At 35.4% G+C, this 26,255-nt stretch overlaps 1 protein-coding gene across 1 annotated transcript in view; it reads right to left on the reverse strand.

The window, feature by feature from the left end:
* LOC120627720 (ATP-binding cassette sub-family G member 4) overlaps positions 1 to 10,603 on the reverse strand; it is a 68,852-nt gene extending 58,249 nt beyond the window's left edge. Inside the window, exon 1 of the mRNA XM_039895743.1 lies at positions 10,416 to 10,603. The gene's annotated coding sequence lies outside the window, so the exon portion shown is untranslated. The remainder of the gene's footprint in view (positions 1 to 10,415) is intronic.
* Between the last annotated feature and the right edge of the window lie 15,652 nt (positions 10,604 to 26,255).

Consider the following 26,255-nt stretch of genomic DNA (forward strand, 5'->3'; position numbering starts at 1 on the left):
CTAGAGTTACTGACATAGCTCAGCGAGTCGCAAAGCTGAAGTGGCAATGGGCGGGACACAGCTCGCAGAACTTATGGACGGTAAACGCAGCGTAGGTCGACCCCCATCGAGATGGACAGACAATATCAAGAAAGTTGCTGGGAGCCGCTGGAAATAACCCGGAATAAAAACAAAAGAGGTTTGTCAAAGTAAATGTAGGTAGAAATTCTCACATTAGGCACTGTGCTTGCATAACATCCAAGATCAATGTACTTTTATGGCCATGCACGTGAAATCTGTCGCTTGCGACGGATCCACAAGCGATGGATTGCACAGTGTATGGACCCCTTTATATTGTTTGAGTGGTAGCTTGTAGGTAACGTGTAAATGGCATTGAGAGGATAATTATTGTATATTGCAGTCAATATTTGCCTTTTTCTAACTAGTTATAAATGTAGTGGGTATCATTTTACTAGCACGTTCCCGAACATACAAGTATCAGACAATACCATGGTTTTTTTCGTGATACAAAAATAGTGACAAAAAATTTGTTATCTGTAAAGTCGGCTTACTGACGATAGTTGAACGTGACAACGTCGCGTTGTATGAAAATACTGATGGAATGGTTGCATTTTTCAAAAGAAAATTTTAATTTTATTTGTTTGATAGATATTATCGTTGCTATAAGCAATTGACACCACATTCACTTTTCACTGCACTTCATCCTTGCCGAAAATATGTAAATGTATTATTGTATAGAAGCTGTCCAGGCGGAGGCATCGCTCACTCAAGAAGAGAGAGACAGATGTCGAACGCGGAGGCCGACTGTGCCTCTTTGTCGCTCATTCTGCGCTCTCGCTTGCACTTCGAGCCTTGAGTGGAACGCCTCAGAGCGAGGTAACGCCGCATACGTCATGTTTTTTCGTGGGTGCAGCCGGCTCCATCGAATTATAAGACGTTGTCACGTCAATAACTATAAGAATTTTAGTTTCATCATCATCATCATCTCAACCCAATACCGGTCTCTGGGTCTTCTCCTTCTATGAGAAGGATTTAGGCCGTAGTCCACCACGCTGGCTCAGTGCGGATAAGTGGATTCCAGACGCCTTTGAGATGGAAAACACTCAGGTATGCAGGGTTCCTTACGACGTTTTCCTACACCGTTGAAGAAAGCGATCCTTTAATTGCTTAAAACAATAATATATGCAGGTATTATATAACTAAGAAAAGGTAAGGTGTTCGTGCTGGGATTCGAACTCGGATCTCTACGCTTATTAAAATACTTATTTAACTGAATACGTTATATAAATTGACATTCTGCATTTCCTGACAACTCTCCATCGGTTTATGGAAGAAGAAATAAAACAAGTCATAAAACTACTCAAATAATTGACCTTATGTACAACATAGCACCTTATATAACATAGTATTTTAATTTAAATACCTACGGATAATGTATAAATCTTACGGAAGGCAAAATACAAGCACCTTAATAGTCACATTAGCATAATGCGAGCTTATTAGCATCATAGCCTCCCTGGCGAAGAGGTGAGCGCTGTTGTCTTATTAGAGGCAGGTCCTGGGTTCATTCGCCGGCTGGGGCAATTTGGAATTTATAACTGAATTTTCCCTAGTCTGATCTTGTGGGAGGCTTCGGCTGTGGCTAGTTATCAACCCACCGACAAAGACAAGTCTTATATTTAATTTCGCGTTATCAAAGAAAGCAGGCGTTGCTTTGCGGAATTCCATGTTATATTATGAAAATTAAGCTTAATTTGCTATACTCCGCGAAAAGCAGGAACATCTGTATGGTGTAATTTAAATAAATAAATAAATATCACGTTGTCAAAGAAAGCAGGCGCTGTTTTGCGGAAATCCATGTTATATTATGAAAATTAAGCTTAATTTGCTATCCTCCGCGAAAAGCAGGAACATCTGTATGGTGTAATTTAAATAAATAAATAAATATCACGTTATCAAAGAAAGCAGGCGGTGCTTTGCGGAAATCCATGTTATATTATGAAAATTAAGCTTAATTTGCTATCCTCCGCGAAAAGCAGGAACATCTGTATGGTGTAATTTAAATAAATAAATAAATATACTACGACACTACACACACCGCCCCTATCCCCGCCCCATCTAGCCCCAAAGTAAGCGTAGCTTGTGTTATGGGTACGAAGTGACTGATGAATAATTTTATAAATAGTATACATAAATACTTATAAAATACAGATAAACACCCAGACACTGAAAAACATTCATGTCAACCACACAAACATTTGCCAGTTGTGGGAATCGAACCAACGGCCTTGGACTCAGAAAGCAGGGTCGCTGCCTACTGCGCCAATCGGCCGTCAAATTTATAATATAATTTATTCAAACCTTATACTCCACACCAAACAGGTTTTCGGCGATGTACCCTCTAAGAAACCGGAGCATCCTCAGGAGATGTAAACTTTACAATGTACGATGATGTTAAGTACTTAACAATTATTCATTGTCAAGTCCACATCTAATATAACTATAAAGAAAAGGTAGACGGCAACGACCGACGACCTTCTACACCGTCGACTAATAAGTACTAGAGACCCAAATAAGTGCACAAAAACCAACGGCAGGCATTCAATTTATAGCCTAACCCTTAACACATCTCAAGTTAAGACGGACCAGACTTAATAAAAACTTAAACCGATAAAGTGCGGGTCTTACTCGCGCATCTAGTGTTCCGTACCTTAGAAAAACCTATAAATCAGGACAAAAAAGAAATACATCCCAGCTATCTATACTTATAATAAAACTGTAATTGGAAGATTTCTGTACATTTAATATATTTTGAAAATTTTATCCGGGGATGCTTAATTTTTCCTAAATTATAAACAATATACCTTTATTAACTTTTTATTACATACATGGCAAACTTCAGTGATGAGACAGAAATATTTGAAACTAAACCCTTTCAAGACTGTGCAATTAATTTATTTTATTTTATTTTTCTTTAATTGGAAAACCAACAGTTGAAGATACTAAATAGTTAACAAATTGGTTGACTTTAAACTAATATCAGGTTTCCACAGATAAGTCTTATATAAACAAGGGTACCTAATAGAACCCAGCAAAAACGCAGCACACTATAACTGTGTTAAGTTTACCTAGCATGCAACAGTTCATCTACTAAGTTACGACTTACACTGTTCATATTACCATAAAATAAGTCATTAATTATACCACAATAGAGTACTCGTAATAAACATGCTTACTACTGGAACACTGGACCACTTGCAATTGGAAAGTATAGTTTTAAGGAATTCGTAGAGTAGTCAAAGATGACATATTTGACAGCCGATTGGCGCAGCAAGCAGCGACCCTCCTTTCTGAGTCCAAGGCCGTGGGTTCGGATCCCACAACTAGAAAATGTTTGTGTGATGAACATTAATGTTTTTCAGTGACTGGGTGTTTGCATGTAAATTATAAGTATGTATTTATGTATATAAAAATATTCATCAGTCATCTTAGTACCATCTTAGTCAACTTTAGGGCTAAATGGCGAATTTTTTTTTTTAATTTTTTTTTGTCTATACAGTCGTGGTATATGAATGAAATATATAACATGCATAGTTAGACCTTGACATGATGATACACGAGCGACCGCTTCCGAGATTAAATTTGCCAAGTACGAACTGTAGTTACTGAAATTATAGTGATAGGCGGGTAAGCCCACCTCATTACGGGTTCCTTTTCACGGAACCATAAAAATAAACCAGCTACACCGAAAATAATTTACCCGCAATTGTAAGGACAACGTCTCAAAGTTGCCTTAGTACAAAATTTTCTCGCTCGGAATCGCGGAGATGTTTTCGGGTATAGTCAGGTCAGGTCATGGTATAGTCAGAGTAAAATGGACTTAATTTCACTCGATATAGAGTCGCAATTTCTGTACTTCTGATTTATAAACGTTGCGCCAAAAGCCTTAGCTGAATCCGATATGAATAACATTTTACTTTGATCTTCAAGTAGAACTATTTTTTTTACCAATCTTGGTCGCCACTCTTTGTTACCCAGATTAAGCAGTTCATACCAATATTTCTTGTTATGGATAAGTCTATCAGTATATTTTAAAGACAAACTGCCCAATATTCAAAATAAGCTAGGCTAACACACTAAAATTAATATAGCATATGATTTGGGTTCTTTTCCTTTTTTATACTAAGTTTTTTGTTTTACTTTATGTATTGATATAGTTTTCTTATTTATTTAGCGCTGACTTGAATACTCATTATGCATGTTGTAGCTACCTATAAGTAGAAACATACTGTGTTTCTACTATCTTAGGCTATTATTATACAACAATGTTTTACATGTGAATCTATTAGTGGTGCTTTGAATAAATAAAAAAGTATTTCGATGCTCGAAAACGACTCCTAAATTTCGAGCGGGCAAATCTTGTACTAAGGGATTACAAGGCCGAAAACGAGCAAGACTGGGGATCGAAGGCCGAAGAATATGGAATGTTTAAGACATGCGCAGAAGAAATAAACCGAATGCTAACGAAATTACAATTAAGAAAAATAAAATCAAAGTTACTTACACAAAGACTTTCAAATAATTCGACTTTGAATTAACGTTCATAAGGACAGATATACAATTGTTGTGTTTAAGTGACATATTTGTTATCAAACTGTCAAAGGCCTTGATTCTTTACGATAAACAAACTAAAAAAAATCACACCTCTATAAATAAATAAATATACTACTACAATACAAACATTACCACCAGTGTTATGGGTACTAAGATGACTGATGAATATTTTTTTATGTATATTATAAATAAATACTTATAATATACAGTTAAACACCCTTACACTGAAAAACATGCATGTTCGTCACACAAACACTTTTCAGTTGTAGGAATCGAACCCATGGATGAACTCAGAAAGCAGGGACGCTGGCCACTGCGCCAATCGGCCGTATATGTCCTTTATGTTTACCAGTTACAGTTATGTAACAGTGATTAGAGTAAATAGTCATATAATAAGTCCATGGATTAGAATGTTATAGATAAAATCAGGGCCAAAGATTTAAGGACAACAGCCGGTAATTAATACTATTAACAGTAGATACCACTAGCGTCCGTTTTAAATCTATCTTTAATACGTTGCTTAGCAAAGATGTTATTTGTTAAAATATATATGGATTTTTGTTTGGCAATAACAACGTTGATAAGAAATAAATCTATAGGTCACTGATAGATTGATTATTGGAAATCGACTTAAGTTGTTAGATTATCTAACGTATGATGTTGGTGCAGTCATCATCTGTTTTGTCAATCCATTGGAATTGGATCACTTGGAATGAACTCCAAGAATGAGAAAAGTAGCCTGAGTCCACCACGCTGGCCATTCGCGGATTATAAGAAGTCACATTCCTTTGAGAATAATATCGGTTTATTACCGGATATACTTCGGTGAGTGTGCTGAGGAACTTCACAATTTTGTTCCTCCTTCCCCGTTCTACCACAGAACAGCGAGACACCGTGAGCGGTGGCATCTTTATGTGGTTGATATTCCATCAACACGCACGAAACGTTTATTATCCACGTTTCTGACAAGTACTGCTAGGATGTGTACACCCTCTCGTATAATTTGAGTACCTTCAAGGCTACAGTCAATAGGCCTTTTTCTAGACAAGCGTGCTCCAACATAGACCTCATCATTGCTTTCGTTAATAAAAAAGAAATAAAAAAAAATATGGAGAGCTCTTAGGCATGCAGACACGACGTTTTCCAATTATGTGTATTTCCAATGTGGGTGTTTATTATTTTTATTTCTATTTTTTATTATTATTATTTTTTATTTTTTTTATCGGTTCGATCGTAACAAAATATTATATATGTATACAAATCTTTTATATTATTTTTTATTTATTATTACACTTCTTATTTTTTAATTTTATATTACTTTTAAATTGTATTATTGTACCCATAGTTTTTAAGCGTCGCTCTGACAGTGCCTACCGTCCAAACGTCACGTCTGGCTTCACGGAAGATCAGCGCTGTGTCTTAACAGGCACTGCAAACATGCTGAGTGAAGACCATTTTGGGATCACACCGTTCCTATAATTGTTGTGTAGACTATCAAGTTGTATTTTAATTCTAGTGTGTGTATATCCAAATAAAGTTTTTCTTTCTTTCTTTCTTTCTTTCTTTCAATTAGTGATACATTATAGTTGCTGTTGCAGGTAAATTTATGGAATTTAAATTTATACTGAACTTGACCCCTTCTAGAAATGATGATGACGCTTCAAAGCAAAGCGGTTTAAACAAGAAATATGGACAAGAATAACATTATATCCTTTTTTTTTTTGCTAAGAAACATAGATTATTAATAGTTTATACATCCTGATTCAGCAGCACTCAACATCGCCTCTCCGTTACGCCTCGACGATTTGTGACGTTTTGTACCTACCTTAAATTATTTACCTAATAACATAATAACAAGATTACGGTTAGGTAATAATGGTAAGAAGTATAATGGAGAACCATTAGTTTGATAATAATTTACGATTTACATTAAATATAGAATATTGTATGATACTATCTTCCATTTTATTATACATGTACATGTATACTTATTATACATGTACATGTATTATCTATGTATCATCATCAAAGACATTCCCAAACTTGATATCTTGGGGATGTCTCTAAAAAAGTTCAAAGTTTTTATTAACTGTGTGAGAGTAGCAATCGGGCGAGTGTAATTTTGTTTATTTTTTATATATTTTTGTTATTTAAACTAATCAATACTAACTTAGTGGTTAAGGAAAAATTGTAACTAATATACTAACAATCTATGGATGAAAACGTCTTAATTAAAGGATTATTAGGATTACGTAAACGATAAAATAGCTTGGTTGTGAACTATTGATCTAAACAGGTTGCTTCCTAAATATTTTCTAATGACAATGGTGATAACAAAAAAACACACGACTAAATTTGTTGTGGGCTTCTTCTTAGACCAGTTTAGTTTTAAGTTTATGAATGTAGTTAACGCCATCAGATCTCACTACTATGTAAACATTTTGTTTGCAATCAACGCAACAAAAGTGCCACGTATGTGCCACTTATGTATGTAAATATACCACCACCATCTTCATCAACCCATTACCGACCCATTATAGGGCAGGGTTACCCCCTCTCGGAATAAAAAGGGTTTACATAGGCCGTAGTCTACCAAGTCCAAGTGCGGATTGGTAGACTTCACACGCCGTTGAGAACATTATAGAGAGCTCTTATGCAGGCTACCTCACCATGTTTTTCTTATAATGCTTAAATTAAACAACGCAGATAGGTACCTATCTTCAAAAAGTAACTGGTCAGCCAGGGATCGAGGTCGGTATCCACGGAAGGAAAGCCGTAGCCTTACCTACTAGGCTTTTATCTCTTGAATATACCAAAAGGTCAGAATAAACAAACAAAATTTAAATAAAAACCTTTCTTGGTTTATTTATCGATTTAAACAAAGTAAAGTATCGGAATCGCCCTGTTACAGTATTTTTATTAGTATATATATACTCGTACATAAGGAAAATAAAAACATCTGATTGAACTAGAACATATTTTTTCAGAAAAATTAAGTAACCTAAAAGTTAGGTGAAAACGGCAAAAGGTGTAAGAATACCCCTCTAATAAAGAGTATAACTAAAAGCCTAACCTAACATTATATTTGTTCCATTTGCCATGGTGACCCTGGGGCCATGGAGTCTAAGTGCAAAATCTTGCAAACATTACCTCGCGATTGATGGTGACAGAAGACAATCAACTACTATACTGTTACAAAACTAGATGCAAACGACGAGGTCGCCCACAACTTCCGCTTGCATCAATGCAAGTATCCCATACAAACTTTTCTCCACTACATATATTATAATTGTTGGAAATTGCAAAGATCCAGCGAAAAAAAATTACAGAATTAGGCAATCTCGAAGTAGGAATTCTATAATATAAGACAATAAACATTATTTTAATAAATGAAATCCTGACAAATCTACACGGTGGATTTCATAATTTCTTCAATTCTACAAAGATGGGAGAAATTATGGAATGACACATGACACAACGCAGATATTCCTAAATGTTTTATCTACACACGTTTCGCTCCGACACTACCGATTGCGCATTGTAATGTCTTTACACAACTTTACACAATTGCTAAGCAATTACCTAATTAATAAAAGCAAATTGCTTAGCTTTTAAACTAAGCAATTTGCTTGCACGATTGTTAAGCAATAAATATCCCCTTAAATTTCATCAAAGCCAACTAAAACCCCAGACACAGATTAAAGATCAGTAGATACAAAGATACGTAAAGACGGAGACCTTTCATGGCATAATTGATTAGTATTCAAATCATGTGTGTAGTCCCAACTTCTATAATAAATTAACATAGCTTAGGAAGTAAGTACCCACTTATTGTTTCGCTATGCATCCAACCATCTACAAATGCGTGAAGAGAAAACTTCGTAAGTAGGTAGGTACTTAAACCTTTAATATTCCCCGCACAAGTGTGGGATTTGGTATATCTAGTTAAAGTTTGTATATTAAGAGAAGAAATAAATACTTCTGTAATAATTGGAACATTTGAAGGCAAAATAAACAGTTTAGTGAACTAGGCTACATAAATTAGACTTAAATTAGGCTAAAAAAATAATGTTTGTAGTACGAAAAAGAATACATTTGTACAATAAACTACCTACCAGTTGTAAATATTGCGGCGATGTCTCTTAAAAAGTTCAGTATGTATCGTAAGCTAATAGAAAAATTATCAAAAATCAATAAAAACTTGGGTAAAATTAAAGTGTTAAAACCGATTGGTTTTCAAAAATGTTTTTAAATGACAAAGAGTAATAACGAGAAGAACATTAGCTAAGTGTTCTATGGACTTTTTCTTAGATCGGCGCGTTCAAAACCGTAGTTAGTCCTACCTAGATTTAGTGTTAAGTGCACGAATGTAGTTACTGCCATAATCTTAATACCATTGTAAATAATGCTTATGAAATGTACGCATCACAAGTGCCATCTATGGCCTATTTGAATTAAAACAAAAGAAGAATAAATATTTCGAACTCTAGTAATTTTCTGAATAAAAATTCGTGGGTTTTATGAGAAAGTTGGTGCTTCTTCTGTTATAACCTAAATCTTTCTGTTATAACTAAATTGGCATGTGTAAAAATTGTGCTCGAAATGAGCACAATTTTTAAGCAATTTTCAAGCATTGTGAAAAGGACAGCAAAACTTTTTTTAGTTATTGATGTGTATGCTTTGACAGAATTGGCACCACTGGTACAAATCAGACTGTACACAAATTAGGAAATTTATTAACCTCTATCCTTTTTACGCCAGTCAAATAACGAGTAGCCAGTAGATTCCTAAATAATAAAATTAAAAATAAAATGCTCCATTGAAAAAATATCCACAGATTACTGATAGTTGCTTTAAGATCTAAGATCTAAAAACCTGTCCGCAATAAAATAATCGCAGCAGTTGTTAAAGAAAATGATAAAAAAACAAATATAAAGAAACCCTCACACTTACACATACTCAAACACAATTGAAAACCATTATGGTCTCATCGTGAATAAAAAACATGTAGGACCAACATGATGATCACTGCAGAATTGCAAATCCAAACTGTGGATAAGTTGGAACAACAAGAATTTTAGAATTTAATAAAAAATCATGGACACCTATACTATATTTCTGTAAAGATTATTGAATTCAAATAAAAAAACGCCATTACAATTCATAACAGAACGAATTTTCAAATTCAGTTGTTGAAATGAAACCAACCAAATTTCCAGTTTAGCTGAATTAATTTCCAATTGAATCTATTTCAATTGCCAAACTATCAGAATTCGACATAGAATGAAACGTGATATAAACTGAAACGCTGAGTTTAACAAATTCAATAGTATCCATGAGTAGATATAAAACCGATATAAAGAAAATTACCAGGAATATTTTCCAATGAATTGGTCTAGGAACTTACTGGGAAATCGACAAAAATATAACACTTACTGAATTATTGCAAATTAACAAAGCTGAGTAATACATAATATATGAATAATCCTAATTTTATATTCGATTTGTAATAATTTTCACTCAAACCAAATGGCATAATGAGTTAATAATTAACTACTATCAGAATTAAACAAAGAACCGTATTTAGCACGATTGAATTTGTTTAAATCAGGTAGTAACATATTAAAATCAATGGTTTAAATTAAACAAAGCCTCTGAATCACTGTCTTCTGTCAAAAATGTTTCAATGGTTCATCAAATATTTTCATTACGAAACAAACAATAGATGCGTGTACAATAAAACAAACAGAACTGAGTACATGCAAGCAATTCAAATAATAAATTAAATAATAGATATTTACCAGATTTGCAATGTTAAATCCAAAATTGAATCACAAACGGCACTGGTAACCCTTGGGTTACTCGGTTACCCAATAAGTACAAAAAAATACGCACTGGAAGCCCTGACTTTATTTTATTTGTAACCGACGGACTGGTGGATATACATCCACCCTACTCGACAAGTCATATGCTACTGAATTCACAATTCTGGTCCGCGAGACAACGAACTCGGCACGGTCTGTGTTGGCTGTACTCTGTACCATAGGTATACTATACGCGGCGGTTTATCAGCGAAGCTCACATGAGCGACATGTCGTTTGACTAAATGTTTCTAGAGTACATCCAATTCTGGCCCCTGAAACGAAAAAAAAACCCTACAGGCTACAGCTAGGTTTATTTTTGTTCCTCTAAAAGTCAGCCCCTGATTGTTGGAGGTGTAAAAGTTACACCGAACCCATACCCCTAGTCGTTTTCTACGTGGCATCGTGCAGGAACGCCTTAATCTCGTCGCACATCTTTGTCGGTAGGGGGGAAAAGAGTAACGGCCAAAGCCAAAACCACGGCCCAGACTAGACTAGGGAAAATTCGGACGTAATTACAGCCACTGGGAGGTCGTCCAAATATTATGACTTCTTTAAAAGAAGAATATGGAATGTAAAAAGCTAGATAAAATCTATTGTTGATTATATTCTCTCTGCTTGCTTATATTGCACAGGCCATTGTTTCTATCAGGATCAAAATCAGAATATTATATTCGTTCAAATATTCATTAAACAACCTTTATTTTTTTATTGTGCGGGGATAGTGATAATTGTATTATGTGCGTATTTCTGAGTATTTACTAAATTTTACATAGTATGTATATGTACGTGCCTGTCTGTGCGTATACTTACGTTATGTACAAGTACGAAAGGTACTTCGAAACGAAATATTTAGGTCTACTATTACTACTACAAACTACTACATCAGTTTTTTTCTTCATCGCGAGTGTGTGTCAATATTAAAAAGACAAAAAGTTTCGCAACTAAAAGTCTTAAGTGTATTATTTGCGTACGCCTCTGGCTTCCACCGAACAAAGGCGACGCTGTCCGAAGCTACACAGCTGTTTGATGTTTTCGGGAGACTCGCGTCTCGCGAATGAATCGATTGTCGAATATTGTGACGTAATGCATAGTACCCTTAATATGTGATTCGTACGCTCACGACTGTAGAGTGGCTTTCGAGTATCGATGAATTGTAAACGTCAGTGTAAAACTGACCTAATTGACTTTGTCTTAAAGCTGAAAATCGTATGGGTGTACGTCGTCAGCGCCCCTAACGAAAGGTTTAGAAAACAAAATTCAGTTATGCGGATTATGAACATTAAAACGAAAATCGTAAGATCCATTTTACTCTGACGATGCTGCAGTGGTTCAATACTCGAAAACGATTCTAAAATTGCGATCGTGAACTTGTCCGTGTAAACAATCTATATATGTTGTATGTTTCAAAATAAGAACGAAGAACGAAAAAAAATTAATGCGTTATACAAAATAAAAAAATGAGTTTTATTTTAGTGTAAAGCAGGTATATTTTTGTTATAAGATACTTTACACAAAAAATAAATGAAAATATAATTTACATGAAAAGACAAGTAATTAAATTAAAACTATAGTTACTAGGGGTACAGATAGTAGAGATAACTCTTTCAAGCCTTACAAGGTACAGAGCTGAAATCAATAAGTTTTGACGCTCTTTGAGAATTGCTGTACACTGTACATGACGTCACAAATTATTTTGCTGTCGCTACGTTTGTGATCCAATAGGCTGCCTGAGACACATTAATCAATCACTAGGTAGCAGTTGCAAGCGACTTTGTCAACATATGTTAGCAACATACGTTTTAAAAAAAGTTTCATATCTAAGTGCCAAACCAACCAATCAGAAATCTTGCTCAATCCAGCACTTTTTTTAATGGTCGTAACTTTGAACAAAACGTTATATAAGCGTATACGAGTGTTAAGCCTTTACGAGAGTGACAGCGCAAACCAAACTCCGGGTTTGCAATAATTTTTTTTAACTGAGAGTACCAACACTTAAAAATTATATCGACCCGAATCTAACCCAGGGCCACGCTATCCGAAGTAAAACATACAGACTACCAGTTCAACGAGGCAGTTACAAGTCAATTAAATAGCATAAAAGAAGTTAATACGCCATTCAGCGCAGCTCTAACAGATAAAAAACATTATCATAAGAACTCTACATCCGAACAAATTCAGATAACCTAATTAATACGAATTGCAAACAGTACAATCTAAATATAAATTCAAATGGTTACTCACAGACATTTTTTTTCCGTAACCTATCTTTATCTTACCTTATATACTTTTCTTTGTCTGGAAATGTAGATCAAAGCGCTTTTAGACAAAGAAACTGTTTTCGCAATACAATCTGTTGCAATCTGACCTCTATTAACTGGACTGCATTTCCTAAGAAAACTGATAGTTTATAATTACTGAATTTTCATTGGATTGGTCTGGGAGGCTTCGGCCGTGGCTAGCTACCGAACCACAGTACCGAGAAAAACGTCCAGCTAAGCGATTTAGCGTTTCGGTATGATTTGCGTAGAAACCGATTGGTTTTAATATAACTGCTTTATTATGCCTTTTTAGCCCCATGTGACATACGAACGTCATCACCGGTCGACAACGGGGCTCATCTCGGCTCAGCTGGTTTAGCTTAGTCAATCACATTGGATAAATACGGTAGACTTTACACACCCTTGAGAACGTCGTGGAAAACTCTTAGGCATGCCGTGATGTTTGAATTGCTTGTGTGCAACGAGTGTACATATATCAATAACATAATGTAATGCTAAAAGCATTACATTATGTTACTTGGACTCCCGTGTATTAAAAAAATAAAGTATTTAGATTACGATCAGTTAAAATTATAAATTTAGGTAATAGCTCCTGGTAAAGGTAAAGAAAGGTAATGGAGCTGTAATTCAAACAGCTCATACAAATAATGGTATTTGATCATAGGATATATTATTAATTCACATACTAATAATTGTGACACTTACAGCGCCAAGATGGCGTCAATCATTCGGAGAAATAAACAAAGTGACAGCAGCGTGTACACGGGTAATAGGTAATATGGTTAGTTGTCAACTTTCCTATTGATGGCAATCCTAAGTTCTTTTTCTGAGCAACAAAATCTTTAATTTCTGCAGAAAAGATATTTTTTTATATGGTAAATACTCACGAACATCTTTCACGAATTAATTCAATGCTCCGATATGGAGTTTTATGGCAGAAAAATCCATTAGAAAAAAAGGATTTGAAAATGCTTAAAAAAATGTTGTGTGATTGTCTTACTTGTTAATAGTTAAAAGACAGACATTAAACTTGACCTAACCTACTTACTTATAAATAAAAGTATATTTATTCTTACTTGTCTTATAAAGTAAACTATCTTTATGTTACATTCTAGTGTAAAGTTTATTTTAAAATTGTTACGTAAATGATAAAAATAAAATCTCTTGTTATTGTATTTTTAAAACAAACTTTACGCTAAAGAGTAATGAAAAGTTAAATAAAATGAAGTACAATTATTGATGTAGTTTAGACCCATCCCGCTGCTCCAAAATGGGTTGACGGGCTTATAATATTAGATGACTAGTGGGGATTTATCATCATTTTCTTCTTAAATGATTGTACAGACACGTCATGTCGAGTAAATAGTCATCTTATTGCTTTTTCGCGAAACTGGCGGAAGAAATTCCATCACAAGTCACAACCAGTTTATCGTTAGTAATTATTGAGACAACATGCGAGCGTTTTACTTTCAGATTCAGCTCGCGTGACTCACTGTTGGTGTTCTATAAACAATCATTCTAACGTTGAGTTTGTATCCTCTTTGGAAACTTGTGAAAATTCATCATATTTTATCTAACTTGTCTTATATTGTAAACAATCTTTTCACTATCGTAAAATACATTTTTTGAAATTAAAATGAGATTTTCTTTATGTAGATGTGTTTTAAAATAAAAATAAAATTAAGTTTACGCTACAAAGTAGCTGATTACATTATAAGAAAAGTCTTCAGTATTTATATCAAAAATAATAATTCCTTGCAAGGGTCGTGCCATTCGCTAAGAGTTTTTTTTCGTTTATTCCATTATAAGTCAGTCCTTGACTTTAATCTTATCTGGTGGTTAAGGTGCAGTCTACGATAACGGGCTAACCTGTTAGGGGTATGCCAGTTTTATGGAACCCGTATTCCTAATCAGTTTCTAGGCGATATTGTATCTATTCGACACTAGAAGCTAATCCGACTGCCATGTCTTTGTCAGAAGAATGGTATCTAGCGAAGGCTGAAGCCTAAAACAGGCCAGACCAGAGACAATTTCGAATTCGAAACCAGGAGCACTGCACCAAGCAATCTCCACCGCCCCAGAGAGGTAAACAACCGCAGTAACATCTTACGAACCAAAAACAGATGTAGGTATGTACGTTCCTGACATTATCCCATAACCCAGTTTATTCAGAGATAAAATATAAATTAACAACAAATATAGAGTCCTCAATACACAAACCAAGTAGGTTGTAAATGCCTATAAAATAGTCACGTTACTATGATAACTAAACTGAAAATAATAACGAATACATAATATTGGATATTGGATATTGGATAGAAGCAGGCGTTACTTTGCGGATATATTATCAAAATTAAGCTTAATTTGCTATACTCCGCGAAAAGCAGGAGAATCTGTGTGGTGTAATTTATAATTTCTTCAATCCTTATACCCCACACCAAACAGATCTTCGGCAATATACCCTCTACGCACGTTTCGCTCCGAAACCGGAGCATCATCAGGAGATGTTGACTTTACAATGAATAATTGTTAAGTGAAAAATTCGCCAATAGTGTCGCCTTTTATACCTTTCTGACCCCCACCTAAACTATCTAAACCCCTCCCACCTCATTAGTGCCTCTGAATATGTTCAATAGAGGTGAAGTTGATAAGTTTATTTGTTCGTTTAGTAATTCGAACCTCCCATTCCTATGTTTAAAAATTTCTAATTGTTCCCTCAAATCAAGTCTCAACCCTTTGTCGCAAGCATGTAATATTTCGTATGAATGATTACTGGTTACGTTATGTCCACTGTCTAAAAGATGTTTTGCAAAATGAGATTTTTCAGGATGGTTATGATTGAAGGCTGCCATATGCTCTTTGTAACGTGTTTCAAATTTACGTCCGGTCTGACCCACATATGTGGCGTGGCATTCAGAACATTGGAGTTTATATACCCCTGATCTGTGATTATTGTCCAATCTGTCCTTACCGTTACAAATAGCTCTCAGTTGGTTATTTGTTCTAAAAGCCACATGAACTCCATGTGATCTAAGTATCCTTGCTACACGCTCTGATATAGATCCGAAGTAAGTCAGACTGGTCTTATACCTGGTCTTATATTCAGTTTGTCCATTGGTACGGCGTATAACTCCTTAGCAATCAGCCTCTGTTGTTTCTTTTTAATTATGCTATCAACCAAACCTGAATTGTAACCATTTGCATTTGCCACGTGATAAATGACATATAACTCTTTCCTATAATCCTCCTTAGTTAATGGAATAGATAATAATCTATGAACATAATTAAGAAATGCTGCATGTTTATGCTGCCAAGGATGACACGATGAAGCTGGTTTTGTGTTATCTGTATATGTAGGCTTACGATAAATCTCAAATCGATGCTTATTGTTACTACGAGTTATTACCAAATCCAAGAAATTTAATGAATTGTTTCGTTCCATCTCTGATTTGAATTAAATTTTTGGATGAATTTTATTTAGCTTTTCCACAAAAACATCTAGCTGTCTATCTGTCCCCGTCCAGCATATAATTATATCATCTACGTATTTATAGTAATACAAAATATTATTATGAGTTACTATGTTCTTATTTTCAAAATAATCCATAAATATTTCAGCCATTAAGGGACTTAGTGGAGATCCCATAGCTAATCCCTCTCTTTGATGATAGAACATATCATTAAATCTAAAATTATTTTGCTGCATACATATCTGTGTTAATTCTATTAATTCTGATACTTCTCCTGGATGTAGACGTTTAATTTCTAATAATTCAGTCAAAATATGTAAAGTTTCATTAACTGGAATATTAGTAAACAGACTGTCCACATCCAATGACAGCAATTTGCAACGGATAGGTAGATTTATATCTTTGATTTTGTTTACTAATTCAATACTATTTTTGATTGCAAATTCTGGCTGAAAAGAAGTCTTCAATTTAAAAATATAATTTAAATATTTGGCTAAATTATATGCTGGGGCTCCAATGTATGAAACCACTGGACGTATAGGAATATTTCCTTTATGTATCTTTGGTAAGCCATACAATGCTGGGGCCCGAGGATTCATTTCAATGACTTTCTGCTTTAATGATGTTTTAGGGAATATGTATTCTGATTTATTTATAGCTAATCTAACTTTTAAAAATGATCTGCCACACCATGTCAGGGGCACTTGTGAGATTGTACTGTTCTCAGATGATACATCTCTCATTTTTAAGACTGATAGAAACAAAGATAATTTTGACGACGTAAACCGTGCTTTGTCACATGTGTCAGACTGGTTTACTGTTAATAACTTACTTTTAAATGCAAAAAAAACCAAGTGTTTGGAATTTGTTTTGCCTAACGTAAAAAAAATTGATAAAAACATCATAATAAATGGAGAAACACTTAAAATAGAAAACTCCACTGTTTTTCTAGGAGTGACCTTAGATTGTAAACTACAGTGGGGTACCCATATAGAAAGCCTAGCGAGTAAACTCAGCTCAGCTGCATATGCAATCAGGAAAATTAGACAGCTTACCGATGTTGAAACAGCTAGGCTTGTTTATTTCGCATACTTTCACAGTATTATGTCCTATGGGATCTTGCTGTGGGGAAAAGCTGCAGATATTGAAAGTATATTTATACTACAGAAAAGAGCCGTACGATCAATATATAAACTTGGATCACGCGAATCGCTTCGTGAAAAATTTAAAGAAATAGGTATTCTTACAGTAGCTTCGCAATACATTTATAATAATATAGTCTTTGTGAGGCAAAATATTACTCTTTATAAATCAAAAGCTGAAATTAACAATCGACTTACCAGAAACGGTCATAAATTAGTGATATCTGCATATCGTCTGCGAAAGGTACAGAACTCCTTTGTGGGGTTGAGTATACGCTTTTACAACATGATTCCTAAGGAAATTCTTGACCTACCAATGCATACATTTAAAAAATGTGTAAAAACGCATCTAGTACAGCGAGGTTACTATACATTTGATGAATTCCTCAATGACAAGGTAGAATGGAAGCAGCCAGCCTCGCTCTCATCTCCCGCAAGATAGCAAAATGATTGTAAATGTTGATGTTGGAAAAGAGCAACTACTGAGTTTCTTGCCGGCTCTTCTCGGTAGAATCTGCTTTCCGAACCGGTGGTAGAGTCACACAAACATGCATACTTGACGTTTCAAAAGTGCTTATATTAGGCCTACTTGAAATAAATGAATTTTGAATTTTGAATTTTGAATTTTTTGCTGCAAAATGTTTAGTTGGATCAGAAGATAGTTGCGAGAATTCATCCCCTGTGATTACATCTTTAACTTTGTTTACATACTCGTTGCGGTCCATAATCACAACGGCATTCCCCTTATCTGCTTTTGAAATTATAAGATCATTATCTGCAATGGTGTTCTTTAAAGATCTTAATACTCCGATGTCTGGATTATATAATGGGGCTAAAGGCGTAGTTTTAATTTCATGCGCAACTATATTCTTAACTATGTCATCTTTTTTACTAAGAGACACTGCTAATTCTGCGTCAATTGCCAGTGTTTCCAATGATTTTTTAGAAATATTATTGGGAATATTATATTTTAAACCATTCTCCAGAAGCTTTGTCTCGTCTTCTGAAAGAATAGTATCCGTAAGATTCTTAACACGGGGATGAAAAACATGATTGGGCATATTTGTCATAGCGTCTATAGTTGCAGTATTCATCGTATCATAGTGTATCGGAGAATATTGGCAGGATTTATTTACTAAGACTTGGAGTTTTTTCTTTTGGGAAAGAAATTTCTTGTGGACTTCGAAAGATGCCAAATCTCTAGCTTTACTGTCTAATAAATCAAATTCAATATTGTGTAATTTAAAGGTGAGTTCTGAGTAAAGTATTTTAAGATGGAGTTTCAAATTGTCTCTAACCGTAAACCAGAGACGCGATTCCTCATTTAACCAAATTCTTTGGGCTTTGGTTATTGCAATATTAAATGCTCGACTTCGAGTGTTGGATCTGATATTAATATAATTTGGAATGACATTTAACTGCTTACATTGTTGATTGAACCAAATATTTTGAACTGCGACTCCATGTAATTTAGTTAATTTTATGTAAAGTCGAGCCTGCACGGTCAAGCTCACCGTTTTTAAATATTGGATAGAAGCAGGCGTTACTTTGCGGAAATCCATGATATATTATCAAAATTAAGCTTAATTTGCTATACTCCGCGAAAAGCAGGAGAATCTGTGTGGTGTAATTTATAATTTCTTCAATCCTTATACCCCACACCAAACAGATCTTCGGCAATATACCCTCTACGCACGTTTCGCTCCGAAACCGGAGCATCATCAGGAGATGTTGACTTTACAATGAATAATTGTTAAGTGAAAAATTGTTAAGTGATAATATGAATACATAATATATTTTTTATCATATCATACCCTAAAATATAATATTACAGCGGCAAAAAAAAACTATTATTCTCTGTAATTACTGATGATACATCCTTAAAAAAATATAATATTAATGATAATGAAATACATTTGTAATAATGGCGATCAGACTTCACAAGCCAATTACGCTTTTATGAATGCGAACCTCAACGATTGATAACAGCCCAGTGCATTGGGTACGCGTGCACTGGCGAAGAGCGAGAGAGCAATATATCGTGTTACACTAGCCGTACATGCCTCTACACACTTCCTTTTCCAACTTAAGTGCCAACATTACATCAATCACCAATAAAAAAAATCTAAAGTCATTTTATTTCATTTATTTCACACACTATCTCTGTACTATCTTAATATACAATACAATAGAATTTAATGTATGTAAAAGTGTATAAAAAAGTATTTAAGAATAATTATTAGAATTAAAATTACTCGAAAAGCGTTCAAAAAAGCCCCTATTTATGTTTTTTTTTGTATTTATAACTTTATCTATGAGTCGCAAATCTTGTCTGTAAAAATATGTTGTCGATTTAATAAAGATTTAATGTTACTTTAACACTAAATAGTACTTTGTTGGCTAAGTAATCTAGGAAAAGCCAAAAGCTGCCACTAACACCTCTTATGTCACTTGGTACTTCTTGCGGCTTATCGTCACGGCTTTAACCAGTACATCCAATTGGTTGATTTCCAGTTTGATGCCTGAAGTATTCTTCCCTGATAATACAATAAATACTTATCCTTCCCATCACAATAACCTGAGAATATTTGGGCCTATGAAGAGTCTATAATTATATTGACTTCTACGTTTTTCGTGCATAACATTTGCTCATTTTCAGGATCTTTTAAAGTATATCTCTTTCAGGATGGCCAATAGCATTGTGCGCAGTACAACCGGTCTTGAACGGTCCGGAACTAAAGCTTCGAAAGTAAAATCCGTTCATATATCCATTCTCAGTCAAAGCCGCTGTTGATGGATATATCGAGGAGGAAATCATACATACAACACAAAAAGGTAATAAGGTTGGATCGTAAGTCGGAATAACAGTCGGGTATTTGTGTTAGGGCTGCTCGTTTTCATCGATTTCGGTCTTCCCGCTATCTCGCTCTCGCGCTAACCGGTCTCGCTCTAACGTAGCGCGCAGTGCAGACATGGGGGTAAACCCGGTACGGTTAGGGTTGATATGAAGGAGAGTAAAAATATGGGACAAATGATCTCAAAATGACTGAACTACAAAAATTATCCAAACATTTTAAATTTTGAACTAAATATAGTTCATTTTGATATATCAAATTATTTCACTACGAAAATCTATAAATGCGAAAGTTTGGGTGAAAGCAAGAATGGGCGGAAGCATCCAATTTTACGGGCCTGAGCATTGTTTACCAATTCCATACAACATCATAAGAAGAGTGATAGAAGGCATCACGGAAAGAGAATCGAACGCAAGATGAAACAATTCAACGCAATATAGGCAATTGTTTCTCAAGTCATTCGACAAGAAGAAGTCAAAACAACTAATGTCACAGAGCAGAACCAATATAGCACTGGTAGCAGACAAAACCACAGCACATTGCCTGTTAAATAGACACCTAACGATAGTGAGAATTGTAGAAGATCCATCCTGTCCAGAGTGTGGTGAGGTGGAAACCAGTTTTGATTTCATAGCTGAGTGCCCCATGTACGCGCTAAGATGGGAACTAAAAGGTAAGGATAGAATAGAGAAGAAGACCTGGCAAACCCTCTCGATATAGGGGATATCGTGAGGTTCACAAAAGGGACTGGCAGGTTTTAGGGGGCGATGCTGCCGGGACTCCAGTAAACCTGTGTCTTAAACATGGGGAATAAGGTGGAATAGTCCTTACAGAGGACTGATCACCCGTCTGGCAATGGCAAGCGTCCCCTCACTAAATATATATATAATATAAGTTTGGGTGAATGTTTTTTACTTAATCACATCTGAATGGCTTGACAGATCGGGATGAAAATTGGCAAAGATTATACCTTGTTTGGGATATCCTGATATTTTGCGATAAAAAGTAACATGTATATATACACAATTACACATGCTACTTTTTATCATATATATATAAGCATCTTGATAAAATCAAGATGCTTAGTTGCTTATTTAGAACGAAAAGGAAGGACAAAAAAACAAACAAACTTACGCATTTCTAATATTAGTAAAGATTCAAGTATGTTCTCGGAACGGTGTGATGACCTCTCTGGCGCAACGCTTAGCGCTGTGAATTTAAGTAGGAGGTCCCGGGTTCGACTCCCAGCGGATGCAATTTGGGAATTTATTATTTCTAATTTTTGTCCGGTCTAGTCGGGTGATAGGCTTTGGCCGTGGCTAGACACACTACCGACAAAGAGGTGCCGCTTAGCTTAGTGCTCCGGTGCGATGTCGTGTAGAAACCGATAAGGGGGTATGACTACCATACTCCCTAACATGTTAGCCCGCTACCATCTTAGACTGCATCATCACTTACCACATGTGAGATCGCAGTCAAGGGCTAACCTGTAGTGAAATAAAAAAAATAAAAAAAACGATCTTCAAACTGGGATAGATCCGCAAAAATTCTTACGGATGGTAGCCCTGTTTTCGAACTTAAGAATGCCCTATTTTAAGAAAACTTTTGTGCATTACATAGGTATACGAGCCACATGTTAATATGACATTTCCTATAAACAGGTTTGAATGAAAAGAGAATCTTAGCTAGGTATAATTAATGAAAGGTTATCGTTTTTATTTACATAATTAGGCTGTGTTTGAAAGATGGCTTTGAGTAGGCAAAAGGTCGCTTTAAGTAGGTAGGTACTTACTTCCTATTTATAAATATGATTATTTAGTAGGTCATCATTATCACGCCATTACTGGCCCACTAAAGACACGGGTATCCTCGCAGAATATAATAATAATAATAATAATAATAATAAAATCATTTATTCACACGATTTTTAAATTATGACAGAAATCATAACTTAGTACTATGTATGGTTGAATCACTGGTACCTAAACTGAGTAAAACAAGTACTATAGATATCAGTGCTCTCCCCTATATAATTTTTGATACAACAACATAAGACTACGACAAGTATATTTTATTTTGGATATAGATTTAACTAACATGCAACATGCAAAAATATAAAAGAAAAATAAATAAAATGTTTATTTTTGGAGATTGGGTAATTAAATGGTGATTTAAATGATTTAACAGGGTAATGCAGTAAGTGGATGTATGTGCGTACGGGTGTGTATGAGTGTGTGCATGAGTGTATGTGTGTGTGTGTGTGTGTGTGTGTGTGTGTGTGTGTGAACGTATGTGCGTGCGTAGAATGAGAAGGGTTTAAGCCGTTCTCCGTAGCCGTACGCTGGCCAAGTGCGTATTGGTTCACACGCCTTTGAGAACATTATAGAGAACTCTCAGGCATGCAGGTTTCCTTACGATGTTACCTACAAAAGACCTGAGTCCACTGCTGGACATAGGTATTTTCTAGGAAGTTAGCCCATGCAGTCTAAGACTGGTAGCGGGCTTACCTGGTAGGTACCCCTAAACGGTTTCTACGCGACATCGCACCGGAACACTAAAAGTCTTACTCTTGCTAGAAAGTGAGTTTCTCTTGATTGGTCCCACGCTGGATGCAAACTTGAACTGAGCTAAGGACGCAAGTTGAAACCCAATTTTATTTTGTTCACACTGGCCCCTTTCATGTTTCCGTCGAACCGTCTGCAGATCGATATCCATTTAGATATGACTGATTTAGAATCAAAAGGACTTCAAGGTTTTTACTTTACAGAGTTCCACTGCTGCTCTCATATGAAAGAAGGCGAGATACCCGTCGCGTCAGGGTTTTTGACCAGGGTATGCATAAGGATAGGCTTTGTAACAATTACAAAAAGCCTATCCTTAAGTATCTGTGACTCGCACTGGAGATTTTCATCATTTTGTATCATCTGCATACCTTGTACATACCTACTATACACGCTACTGAGGATGTGCGACTGTAAAACGGATTACTTTAGTCCCATTTTACTTTGACGTTACAGATTATAATACTCGAAAAATTGTTATCGGTTGCGGGCGAACAATTTTTGTACTAAGGGCATCTTAGTTTTACTGTTGGCAGTGGCGCAAACTGGGTATGCATTCAGTGGAAAGATTGCAACAAATGCCATACATCCTCCTCCTATTAGAGTTATTTTAAGGTAGGCAATGCTTTTGAGCATGTACGAAGTGCACGCCGCTGACTGTTGGTAAACGAAAGCGTGTTGTATAGTTATTTAAAAATAAAACCATAAGTTACATCAAGACCGTTTTATAACCCGTAGCCGATAGCATCGACCGTTCTGTGATTACCATTACTTATTGCCAAGCCGGTGTTACAAATCGATTTTTCTCTTCGCTTCATATAATATGCCTAGTTGGAATATTTCTACAGAATAATACCTACTAGTGGACGTGTATTTATTTATTCTATTCAACACCTGGTTAGTGAATTTTGTAATTTTAATAGTACTAGAGGTTTTTGTGACAGAGCTCGTCCGGGGAAGTACTATCGCGGAGTATGGGAAATTGAGCTTAATTTTCATAACATTTCATGGATTTCCAAAAAGTAACGCCTGCTTCTTGACGGCCGATTGGCGCAGTGGGCATCGACCCTGCTTTCTGAGTCCAAAGTCGTGGGTTCGATTCCCACAACTGGAAAATATTTGTGTCATTACCATGAATGCTTTCAGTGCCCAGACTCTGTTTATCTATATATTATGAGTATATTATACGTATATTATTGATAAAAATTATTCATCAGTTATCTTAGTACCCATAACACAGTCTGGGAAGTATACAACGGGTTCCCCGGACGTCCAATAAAGCCAACGAGAGGGACATGCCGTGGTGGTTTTTACTTTTCCACCGCAACAAAAAAAAAAACCCATAACACAAGCTACGCTTACTTTGGGACTTGATGGCGATGTGTGTATTGTCGTAGTATATTTATTATTATTATTTTTTTTCTTCTTTCTTATATTATTATTATTTCTTTCCAATACACCTTTACCGTTCTTAGAAGATAGGTCCACATATAGATATTAAACCGTTTAAGTAGTTTTATAACTATAATAGAAATCGTATTATATTTATTTCACCTACCTTATAGTGATTATAAGTGCCCTTTATGGTATAATTCAGAGGTAATAATGAATAGAATTATACCTACTTTTGCGGTTCGTGCATCCTGTCTTACGGAGGCTATCTTGAATGGTATTTGGAGCGTGCCTTGTTGATTTCGGGTCAGGGCATACAACTTCGCACAATATTATATCCGTTAGTGAAAATGGAAATAAGTGACCATAAACTTACAAGAACACTCAAATCAACTGATTTTCGGAAAAGTGGTTGCATAGTAAGAAAATGAGAAACTCTATTGCAGAGTACCCGCTACGCCGTTCCAATGAGGTATGCAGTGGCGTGCACATCATACACTGCACTGCCTGACCTAAAATTTTTGTCTGATAAAGGAGAATATTTTTTTTATTTGCATGCCCCGGTCAAAAACTCTGTGCACGCCACTGAAGGTATTTTTTTTTTTTTTAATATTAATTATTTATCAAATAAAACAAACACATCAAAAGGGTTCGTATAAAAGCACCGAAAAAACCGCAGGGCTTCGTCGTCGGTGCTTAACCGCAACGATTACTTTAGGTGTTTAATTAGATAGAATAAAACACCAAAGAATGAACCAGCTGTGAGAAAACATACTGCTTCATTGTAAAACCATCACAACCAAGGGGTTAAGGCCGAAGTCCACCACGCTGGCCCATTGTGAACTACTCTTTACTAGTAGTAAGTAATACAATTAATTAATATATATATGTTATCACATACGTACACGTACACACACACAGACACACACACTGATATGTATAAAACGTTTGAAATATGAAACCTAGTACAAATATGATTACCAGCGTTACCCGCGAATTCATATCTTTCATTTTTTTCCTTTTCGTTTTTAACGAGCCATATTTATAAGGAGAGCACTGTCGCCTATAACACAGGTTTATACCTAGCTTAGGGACAGTTGATTTCTGTATATCCGTGTAAATTATAACATTAATATAAGTTATACCTATTGTGCAGATGTAATGTAAATTGTACCTATGTTTTATTGAACAATAAACAAATATTATTATTATATTATTATATATTAACGGCTTAGCTCAGGTTGCTTTAAAAGATCACTGTTAGTGATAAGGCCGCCTTTGCATCCTAGCACTAAGTACTATTACTGTTTTCCATGTGTGTTTCTTATTGTGTTGTGTTGCAATAAAGTTTTTTCTATTCTATTCTATCCTCTACTACTGCTAAAAAATTTATGGATATATTGTGAAACTGCAAAAAAATCCCAATATTAAAGAAATTAAATATGAAAAGTGTGCTAGCTATGAGGCAGCAAGCGTCGGGGGTCATTGACCTCGGCTTTGAAGCGTTCGTAACGACCGTGCTATTGCATTCCGTACTTGAATCGGTTTACTCCATTCACGCCATTTTCAATAGCGAACCTTATAGCGTACTCCATGTATATATTAACACATTTTATTCATTAGAGTTTTATAAAGGATAGCAAAGAAATCTTTTTTTTTTTCATAATTAATTTTATGGACCATAGATTATAGAGTATATAGATTATAGAGGTAGACTATAGTACGGAGTATAGACTATCGTAGAAGAAGACCTTCGTCTGCGTTAATTACCGTTTTCTAGAATTCCTTGGGATTTTCCGGGGATTTTTGGAGGCAATTATAAGTAATTTAATCCTGTAGTGCATAACTTAAATATCCCTTGCTTCAACGGTGAAGGAAAACGTCGTGAGGAAACCTGCATGCTTCTCTAGTTCTCCATAATATCCCCAAGGCCGTGCGGAGTACACCAATCTGCACTGGGCCAATGTGGTGGACTAGGGCCCTAACCCCTTCTCATTGTGGGGCCAGTACCCTGTAGGGGGCCAGTAATGGGTTGATATGGTGATGATGGTGATGATGATGCATTATGAATAGTTTTC

The sequence above is a fragment of the Pararge aegeria genome, chromosome 11 (genome assembly GCF_905163445.1).
Source record: "Pararge aegeria chromosome 11, ilParAegt1.1, whole genome shotgun sequence".
Classification (NCBI taxonomy): domain Eukaryota; kingdom Metazoa; phylum Arthropoda; class Insecta; order Lepidoptera; family Nymphalidae; genus Pararge; species Pararge aegeria.